The sequence below is a fragment of the Pteropus alecto genome, unplaced genomic scaffold, assembly GCF_000325575.1.
Source record: "Pteropus alecto unplaced genomic scaffold, ASM32557v1 scaffold50, whole genome shotgun sequence".
Lineage (NCBI taxonomy): Eukaryota > Metazoa > Chordata > Mammalia > Chiroptera > Pteropodidae > Pteropus > Pteropus alecto.
Window position 1 is genome coordinate 6,030,818 of NW_006431918.1, and position 9,403 is coordinate 6,040,220.

The window sequence follows — 9,403 nt, forward strand, 5'->3', positions numbered from 1 at the left end:
GGTATTGTTTCCTATTGCAATTACTGTCTGTAGGAATTATATCAAAGTGCAATACAGGCGGAGGGCTGGTTTTCTTTGGGCCGCGTGCCAAAATTCTGCTGCCATGTAATCCTGTAGCAATTTTAGAACAACGACTTCAAAATTCTACAAAGTTAAGTGCATCTGAATCTTTTTCTGTACCATCCAGTGGAAAAACTTAGCAGCAAAAATGGCTTCGATCCTCATAAATGCATGTGACAGCCATAAATGACTCACTGCTGAAGAGCTGGCTTCCACAGACATGCCCTCAGGGCATGATTTGACAGAAGAGATTCACTTCTCATCATGTTATATTTTTGACTTAAAATCACCCTGAAGTGAAGCTCCCTCCTAATGTCTATGATGTCGCTTCCATCTCTCCTCATCTGTGCAGTCCCACGGCTGTCACCCGATTTGGGTGTGTGAGGCGGGAGGGTGTTGAACCGCAAATCTAAAACTGGGTTTCAAGAGTGGGTTGGGTATCAAGTTGTGGGTTGCAACCAGCCTATTTAAACAACGAAACAGAACAGAAAACAGCAGAGGGCTAAGTGTGATTTCATGCAACTTTCGTTGCCCTGTAACATATATGTCCATAATGGATCGCAACGTAAAATATGTTTTTACTGTGGATCACAGTCGGTCACATTTGGGAAATTCGAGTGCAGAAGTTTATGGATCTTTTACTTAGAGTGTGACCTTAGGCAGGTTACTGCTGAATGTCCTCGTGACTTAGTTAGATCCATAGTCTGTAAAATGAAGAAAATAACAGTATCTATTATTTATGGTTGTTGAAAAGATTGAAGAGAAAATGCATGGAGAGCATTACGGACAGTGCCTGCTTAACTGTCAATGCTCATTATTATGATCTCTTATCCTGCCCCGATTTTTGTTTCCTACCCAGACCTTTCTTCTGAGCCCAGAACTGTGAACCTTTCAGCCTGCTTGCCATCTCCACGGGGTTGCTCCATCATCTTCGACTCAGCATATCCAAACTTTAACTCAGGGCATCTCGACCGTCTCTCTCCGTCTTCACCCTCCCCTCGCCTCCGCAGGTCCCCGAGCGCACAGACCCCTCTGCTGCTGCTCCTGAATTCACTCTTCTGGGAGAGGCTCCAGGACCTCGGAACATTTGGAAACAGGTCTTCACAGAGGTAATCAAATAAAATGAGGTCATTAGGGCGGGCCCTAATGCAATATGACCAGTGTTCTTATAAAAAAGGGAAATTTGGACACAGAAACACGCATAGAAGTAAAACGATGTGAAGAGGCAGGGAAAAATACCATCTATAAGCCAAAGAATGTCTGAGGCCACCAGAAGCTAGAAGAGAGGCATAGAACAGATTCTCCCCCCCAGCCCTCAGAAGGAACCCATCCTGCCCACACTTTACTGCGCCTCAACATCAGTCCATGTTTCTATATCTGGCACTAAAGAATCTCTTTGATGTGGCCACATCCTCCCTACTAAATCTTAACTCCGACGACTTCCTTACCTTGACCTTCTGGTCAGCCCTCTTCCATTCAAATGGGTTTTCCTGCTAATCTTCATCTGGAAGATGGCTCCCTATCTATGCCTGAGATGTGCCCAGCAGGCTATTATGCCCTACCCACTTCTCTCTTCCATCTAAATCTTGTACATTCTTTAAGCTCTAACTTTTGTCTCTCTTCCTCAATTAAACTGTCCCTGATTTTTTTGGCCCATGGTTTTCTCTCTCCCCTGAACTATGACTGTACTTATCGTCTGTATCATACAAGTTGTCACTTGTATGATATCTTGTATTATATCTTGTTAACATGGTTCCCTAATGGTTTCTTATGTAATATTCTTGGGTCTAGATTTAAATTTTATGTGACAAATCTCTATTGGAAACCATTTTTCCAAATACCTTCTTAGATTTGTTTTCTCAACAAAACATTCTCTCATCTAGAGTTTCTCACAATTCCAATATTTTAATATGTCATCTAATCAAGTGTTACTGAGCATTCTGGTTTAGTGAAAATAATGTCCCGGATGTGAGTCCTAGCTCCTCCTTTACTGGGAAAGTCATTCTTGGAGCCTTGGTTTCCTTACCTCTAAAATATTACTTCGCAGAGTAGTTGTAAAGATAAGATGGAATGCGAAAGTGATATTTTTTAGGTAAAGATTTGCTCAAATATGAGATGAAATCATTATTATCATCTCAGTGCCAAGTTAGCTTAGTTAGCTGCTATGCTGGTGAAATTATGGGCTTGAATCAAGTGACCTGCTTCTTCAAGATTCATGCCAAGGGGATGGATAAATTTCACGACTAATAACGAATAAGAGAAAGGATGAGGAAAACTGCACAGCACATCCTGGTGGGTCATCAAGGTTATCTTCATAAATAAAAAATAGAGAGCATACAGTCACCTCAATCTATCTGAAAGCATGCAGTATCCCAGGCTCTCAGGAGAAACAACTGACAGTCCCTGACATAATTAGTTCTAGTGCAATCAATCCATAAGGTAACACATTATGCCTAAGTCAAGATTTAATGTTTTGTTTTTTAATTTAGTTCTACTGGTTTTAAGACTGAAAACTAACCAGGAATTGATACATATGCCTGTAATACAAAAAGCAAGTCAACCTCTGTCAATTTAGAATCTCAATATGCTTCGTCGATTGAGCATATTAAATTAAGAGCCAAACCCTCACTCATATTTCCAATGAAGACAAGTTTCAGTAGTAGACAGAGTCAAAATTCACATCTCCAAACCACCAAACTAAACCAGCCACGTGAATTTAGACTTTTTTTTTAAAAAAAAACTTAAATGTTTCTATTTTAAAGGATTAAATTAATTTTTTTTTCTTATATTTCACCTTTGGCACTTGTTCCACAAACTTAATACCCTGGCTGATGATTTTGAGTGAATCAAGTGATCATTTTCAAGTTGTGGAAGCCAAATACTGAATGCATATTAAGAGTATAAGTATGGTCGACAGCCATGCCACCCTGAACAAGCCCGATCCTGTCTGATCTCGGAAGCTAAGCAAGGTCGGGCCTGGTTAGTACTTGGATGGGAGACCACCTAGGAAAACCAGGTGCTGTAGGCGTAAAAAATAAAAAAATAAGTGATTGTAAGCTGACGAGGTCCTTGCAGTCTGTGAGGTCAACCAAGGGTTGCCTTGCCTAAAAGAAAAAATTAATTAAAAAAAAAAAAGTATAAGCATGGTAGCAGCATTATACGTAAAATTCAGAAAGCTAAGGCCTGGGTCTCTAGGGACTGGAAAATAAATCTAGGACACAAGGAGGTCTGAGTGTCTCCACTGGGAATGACTCCCTCCCTTTGGTCTGCTGGTGAACTTAAGCCCCGCTTTGACCACCCATCCACAGATACTAGCTGAAGGGCTGAATAACGAGTATTGAAGATGAAACTACTTGGATAGAGACCAGGCAGCACTTCAGTGAACACATTTATCCAAGGGACTTGATCAAGAGGAAACAGTTGAGGGGGGAAAAAAATCTAGAGAAAGAAATCTATTCAGTTCTACCTAGATTTAGTTTTAACATGGAGCATCCTGTGTGGAAGAAGCCCCAAACATGCCAAGAATATTTTGTACCGCATAATAAATGAAAACCAGCTCCCATGCAGATGGAATTCAGAATATCTTAACCCAACAAATCTGTCTTCCTCCCATTACAGAAACTGCTTTAACTATTCAAAGCAAATTCTTAATTATTTCCCATTCTTGATATGTAAAGGCTTTTTAGAAAGTAGTATGGTTTGACCTATAATAGATGCTTATTAAAGATTCAGAAATTTCATTTAAGCAAAACAATTTATGTGGACTACAAATAAAATCCTTGTAGAGGAAATCCCTCAGAAATCCAATCTCTTTTCTTTTAATGAAATTGTGTTAAAAATGAATAAAACACACCTTCTTCTGTGGGGTCTGTAGCCAAAGCAGAGAAATTTGAGTAAATGTCACAACAGAAAGGAGCACTTTGTGCAGGAGGCCCCACACCCTTCACTCCTACCTCTTCCCTGTTCAGTCTCTTAGATCTTTTCATGGTGGTTTGGCAGCTTTGAGTGGGCTTTAGTCTTCAGGCATCAATTACTTTGTAGTTTAGGTTTCTTGATGCAGATGTTGGGGGAGGAAAGGGATGAAAGACCCTCGAAGGGTAATTGTTATTTGATGGCTGAAGATATGGAAAAACAAAATATGGAAAAACAAAAAACGTGGCAGTAAGTCTCTGCTTGTCCTTCCTCTACACAATGGCACCCATCACATCGCTTCACTGCACAACAGGACCGCGCAACTGTCATGTCACCTGGCGCAAAAGACAGCATTTGCCATTCAAGGCTCACTTGTTGTAGAGCGTGTGACACAACAGATTGGCGAAGCACTGCTTCTCTAAAACAGAAATAGCTTTGTCAGAAAGAATTCTTTTTAATCTGGAGAAATCTGGAGGCCACATTCTATAAGAATTTGTTAAACCGGTTTTTAGAGTGCCTTCATTATTGGCTAAGATTTCAAAGAGAAAGACATCTAGTCTTTGCCATTTGTATTCTGCAGCAATCAAGAAGCAAACATTCAGCCAATCTGAGTACCTTTGTATCCATTTTCCTTGGGTGACTTCTGATTGGCCATGCTAAATAAGGGGGAATTCACAATGTGCTTACATTTCATAAGAGGTTCACTTTTATGATCTCCTTTGACTAAAATGGCAATTATTTTGCTTTCCAAAAGCAGAATCCAATGCACGGGACTAGTGCAGGAACCCGTGGACAAGTGCTGAACAATAAAGTTGAGTCAGCTGCCCCAAATCATCAAGGAGACAATCACTCCCCAGAACCAAGGAGATTTACTAACAGTGAGATAGCCTGCGCTGCTGCTAAGGCAAAGGGTACTGTTAATCTTGAATTACAAATAAAAGGGGAGGTGTCAGAATTTACCCCAGGCTTCCCTTCTTTTGAGTATCCTGCAAGTTCCTATCTATTGTCTTCCTGCTCCTATATTTCTGGTTCACTATTTAAATTCCCATCAGAATCATAACTAAGGCAGGCTGATAGATAGCCAGGGACCCTCCCATCTTGTCCAGTAGTCAGGAAATACAGGCAAGCTAAGGAGATGCAAATCTTGTTCAATGTAGCTAATACCTGTTTAACCCTTAAGCAAACGCCCCAAAACTCACTCTTTTGGGAGGTTTTATAATATAGCTTTGACACCATTGTTGAATGTGCAACACTAATTTAAATAAATTGCATGTGGTCAGCAAAAGGGACAGTTCTTTGTTTAGTCTGGGAGGCTAGATTCATGATTAAGGAGACCAGATCTCATCCTCTTAATTAAGGTGAAGCTCAAGGCTATCTATCATTTTACCCTCCAGCAATGCCCCCATTATGGGTCATTTTGGTGCTAGCCCAGTTGCTGCTGATGGCTTGGTGGCTGGGAAAGGAACATTATAGGAATAAAGCCGATCACCGAATAGTCTTAGGGTTGGGTAGCAAATGTCACTCCACTCGTGTCATGTTGAAAGAGCCAAGAACACATCTTTCGCTGCCAAAGGAAGCAAATCTCAGGTCAAGGAACCACCTCAATTCCATCCAGAAGTGGTCGTAGCAGGACTACAGAAGAAGGTTCTGCCACAGCCCTTTGACCTGGTTTCCCAGGTGAGGAAATCAATCAACAGTTTGCTAATGTCTGAAGGTTCCACCAAGACTTGAAAATCCCTTCAAGGTTTATGCTCTGCCTTTTACGCTATTGTACTTTTCAGATCACAAAGCTGGGAGATTGAAACATTGGATTTGTTAAATAAGTCCTATTGGCTGACAGCCTGGGCTTCAAAAAACATCTTTCTTTTCTTCTACCTGATTGGAAAGAACAAATTAAACACAAGTGGGTCTATTTAATCTTTTACATTTTGGGTCATATGTCAGAGATCTCTTTTCGGGAGTCTTAAACTGAGAGACTCCATTTTGTTTGCTTCCTGGTCCTCAAAATCATCATCCCTGAAAGTCAGCAATGAGAGTTCTGAAATGTTAGTCTTGATCTTAATGGGAGGATAAGCAGGTCAGTAGGACTTGATATTTTGGTTTAAATCAAATGCCTCTCTTGATATTTTGGTTTAAATCAATGACTACATTTAAACTAAAACAGATATCCTTCAACAGCAGGCATTCTGAATTCTGAAACCTGAGAAACATTTTACAATAAGGAGATGTGATTTAAAAGGCTAATCACCTCCCAGAACTCCAATTGCCTCTAGCATATTTCTACAAATTGCTCCGGTTCCAAAAGCCTGCACTTCTTAGGTTGATTCATTTCACTGCAGTGAAGGTGGAAGCGAATCTGTATCCAGAGCTTCCATTCCAGCACTTTTAAACTGTCATAAGTCAATAAAGATGCTGACAGATACAGTATTTTTGTCCTACTCAAGTACAAATTCTCATCTTCCTGGCCAGCCCTTCTGCCTAAATAAATTTCCTCTAGGCATCCAGTATGTTATGCAAAAGAAGAATGTATTGAAAATTCTAGGGTGAGGATATTTCCGTTCACGGGTTAAGATGAGATTAATAGTTTTACAGAAGAGGAACATTTATTAATAAGATACAATATCTGCCAAAAAAAAAAAAAGGATATTTGCCAACAGAAGCTCAGTTTCTCAGTTTGAATTTCCACTAAACTCTCAAAAAAAAAAAAAAAAATACATAAAAGCTGGGTGGCTAGTAAACAGTGGCTCTGTGCCCCTAGAGATACTCCCCTTCCTTTTCCCTGTATCTACTTATCTCAAAGGTTGAGTTGCACTACCAATTCTTCTAAGACCAAACACTATCCATCTCAAAGACCATTCTCTTTCAAAGAAAATAATAAACTGAACTCACAAATGACTTGCAGGGACTCTTTCAGACTTGCCAATTAGCAGGTCAGACTAAAGGTCTAATACATAAGAGTATAAGAAATAATGTTGGTGATGGAGCATGATAGTAACTCTGCCTTAACTCGAGGCTTTGAAGATAACGGTCTCAGAGAGGCTTCTCCAACAGACATCCTAGAATGTATTTTCTCATGAAACCTAAAAGGAAAACCATCATCGTTCCAATCTGCATCATTAGCAGCAGCATCAAAAGCATCTTGCCAGCACCTGCCAGCACAAACCTGTAGAGCCTGTACAAACCAAGCTAAAATTGTCTTTTGGGAATTTGTCATCCAAGATGGATTGGGGGTAAATCAAACAGTGTCATTTTTAGTGGAGTGGTGTTATCTCCCCAAGTTTCAGGGTTTCAGGTTGGCATTTTCAAAGGTTCCTTGTGCACTGCTGTGTTTCCAGACTGGGATATTGCCACTGAACAGCCAAATTCACACAGGAGCACCTGGTGAGTTCCAAGTTTCTGCTGCTCAGAAAAGGCCAAATGAACACATCACTCCTGAGCCCCAAGGTAAATATCCAGCTCCTTTCCAGAGTAGTCCGTGAACAGAAATTCGAAGGACAGAATTCAACCCAAAGGCAGACCAAAGAAAAGGTCAGAGTGTCTGCTGTTAATTCTTAAGGAGATGCCCCGACCCATTTATGTGCAGTATCTTATCAGAAGTTCCTTCCACTTGTGTTTCAGTATGAAGTAGAAATAACAAGCTGACCAGACAAGCAGGAAACCATGAAAATCCACATTAAAATGATAGTGCAAGAAAAATATTTCAAGATGTAGGCGTCACATTTCATTTTGAAAGATACAGTGGAATTTCCAACGGAGGATGTAATTGACATGGATATTTCCAGGAAAATAAAGGCAGGATTTGGAAAAATGTTCTGAGAACACTGATAAGGGGACGCTGCCCAGGTAGTATCCTAGATTCCATGATCCAAAAGAGTCGTGCTATGTACCCACGCGGGACAGCATAGAAAAGGGTAGAGAGAAAAGGGAGGCTACCAGGGAAAGAACGTGAAGATCCGAGGGTGAAAGAGATCTGCTGTTCACCCGTCGGTACCCAGTCCAGGACAGGACTGAACTATCTTACCATGAAGACATTTCACTTGTGTAGGCGGCTTTGCCTTACTTACCCTAAGAGAGGAGGGAGGTGGAGTTTTTGTAGTGTTTCAAGTCAATCCTTAACTGCTAGAGGCATCTAAATTTGAAGAAGGAAATGTAAAGGATTCAATCAAATGCCTTTCGTCTTTGGTTAAGGCTGTGGTAGTCAAAGTGTCCTGAGTCATTCCTGTTCTTTTGTTTCTTTCAGCTGAAGGGCAAGTAATAGGTTTGCCAAGGATGAAGTAGAAATCTGAGACTAGAGGTCAAGTAGAACTGGGAGGCGGTGAACTGAGCACAATACCTCCTCCCACCCCCTGGTAAAGGAACCCGGAAATGCGACTTGTCATGCAAGAAGCCCATAACAATATTTTCAAAATACTGACGTAAAAGTTAATCTCCATTTTTAGAAGGAAATGGGCTAAAAAGCGTTCAGTGAAAAAAGGCTCGTAGGCACGCTGCCTAAGAGCAACAGCCTCTCCCACCCTAAGGACTAACCTAATGTTCCCATGCCTGGAATTCTGAGTGCTTTAAAATTAACTGTTGGAATCTAAAGCTGTCTCTATTTCATAAATTAAGGCTGGGGATTTCTCAGGGGAGGAAAAGGGTGAAGAAGGAACCAGTTGCTCCGTGGAGGCCGGACTGCAGGTGGGAATGAACTTGGGATTCATAGAATGCTTTGAATCTGACAGGCATTTCAAGCCACAGACTTCTCCCACCATCCCAGCCTTTTACCTCATTTACCAGCAGCATGAAGTTTTCAATACCGGGCAAGCATTTTCCAGAATACATCAATCGAAAAGAGCCCCGAGAAGCCTCAAAAATCAAACATCTCCCGCCTCTGATAAGCCAGACTGTAGTATGAACTTGGGCAGAGGATAAGAATGGAGGCTAATAGGAAGGAAATCTAGCTGGCTAGTTACTTTTAGAGAAACAGCCAAAATTTAAGAGAAGGGGTGGAGGGAGGAGGAGGAGAAGACACAGTTTTCAAAAATTATTAAAGTTTCTGCTTTAAGAACGCAGAATATCTTTTTTTTTTTTTCCTTTCTCGGTGTAAAATGAAGTCAAAAGCTTTCCTTCCAAAGCTCTGCGCATGTATTTCAGGAATGGCGGAGGGTCCCTGTCCCCGGGTGGATCTCCGCTGGCCCGGCTGAGAGCGAGGCAACGTCAAGGTTACCCCCCCCCCCCCCGGCCGCCCCCCCCCGCCGCTCCCGCCGGCGCGGGCTGCTGCGCACCCAGCCGGGATCCGGAAGTGGATTCTCTGCAGGCTCCGCGCACACCTCAGCGCCCGGACCTTGCCCCGGGGGAAGGCTCCAGGTGGGGAGGGGCCGGGCCCGGCCCACTGGCGCCAGCCCGCACGCTCAGCGCCCGCACGCTCAGCCCCCGCACCGCAGCCCGAGCC

The 9,403-nt window shown here is 42.0% G+C and overlaps 1 protein-coding gene and 1 pseudogene across 5 annotated transcripts in view; one reads left to right on the forward strand and one right to left on the reverse strand.

The window, feature by feature from the left end:
- TRIM2 (tripartite motif containing 2) overlaps positions 1 to 9,403 on the reverse strand; it is a 120,820-nt gene that overhangs the window by 62,554 nt on the left and 48,863 nt on the right. For 2 of the 5 annotated variants that reach the window (XM_025042662.1, XM_025042652.1), the window contains exon 1: positions 8,037 to 9,031. The exons of the other annotated variants lie outside the window; for them this stretch is intronic. The gene's annotated coding sequence lies outside the window, so the exon portion shown is untranslated. Of the gene's footprint in view, positions 1 to 8,036; positions 9,032 to 9,403 lie in introns of those variants that run through there. 5 annotated transcript variants of the gene reach the window in all.
- On the forward strand, positions 2,970 to 3,088 carry LOC112475186 (annotated as a pseudogene).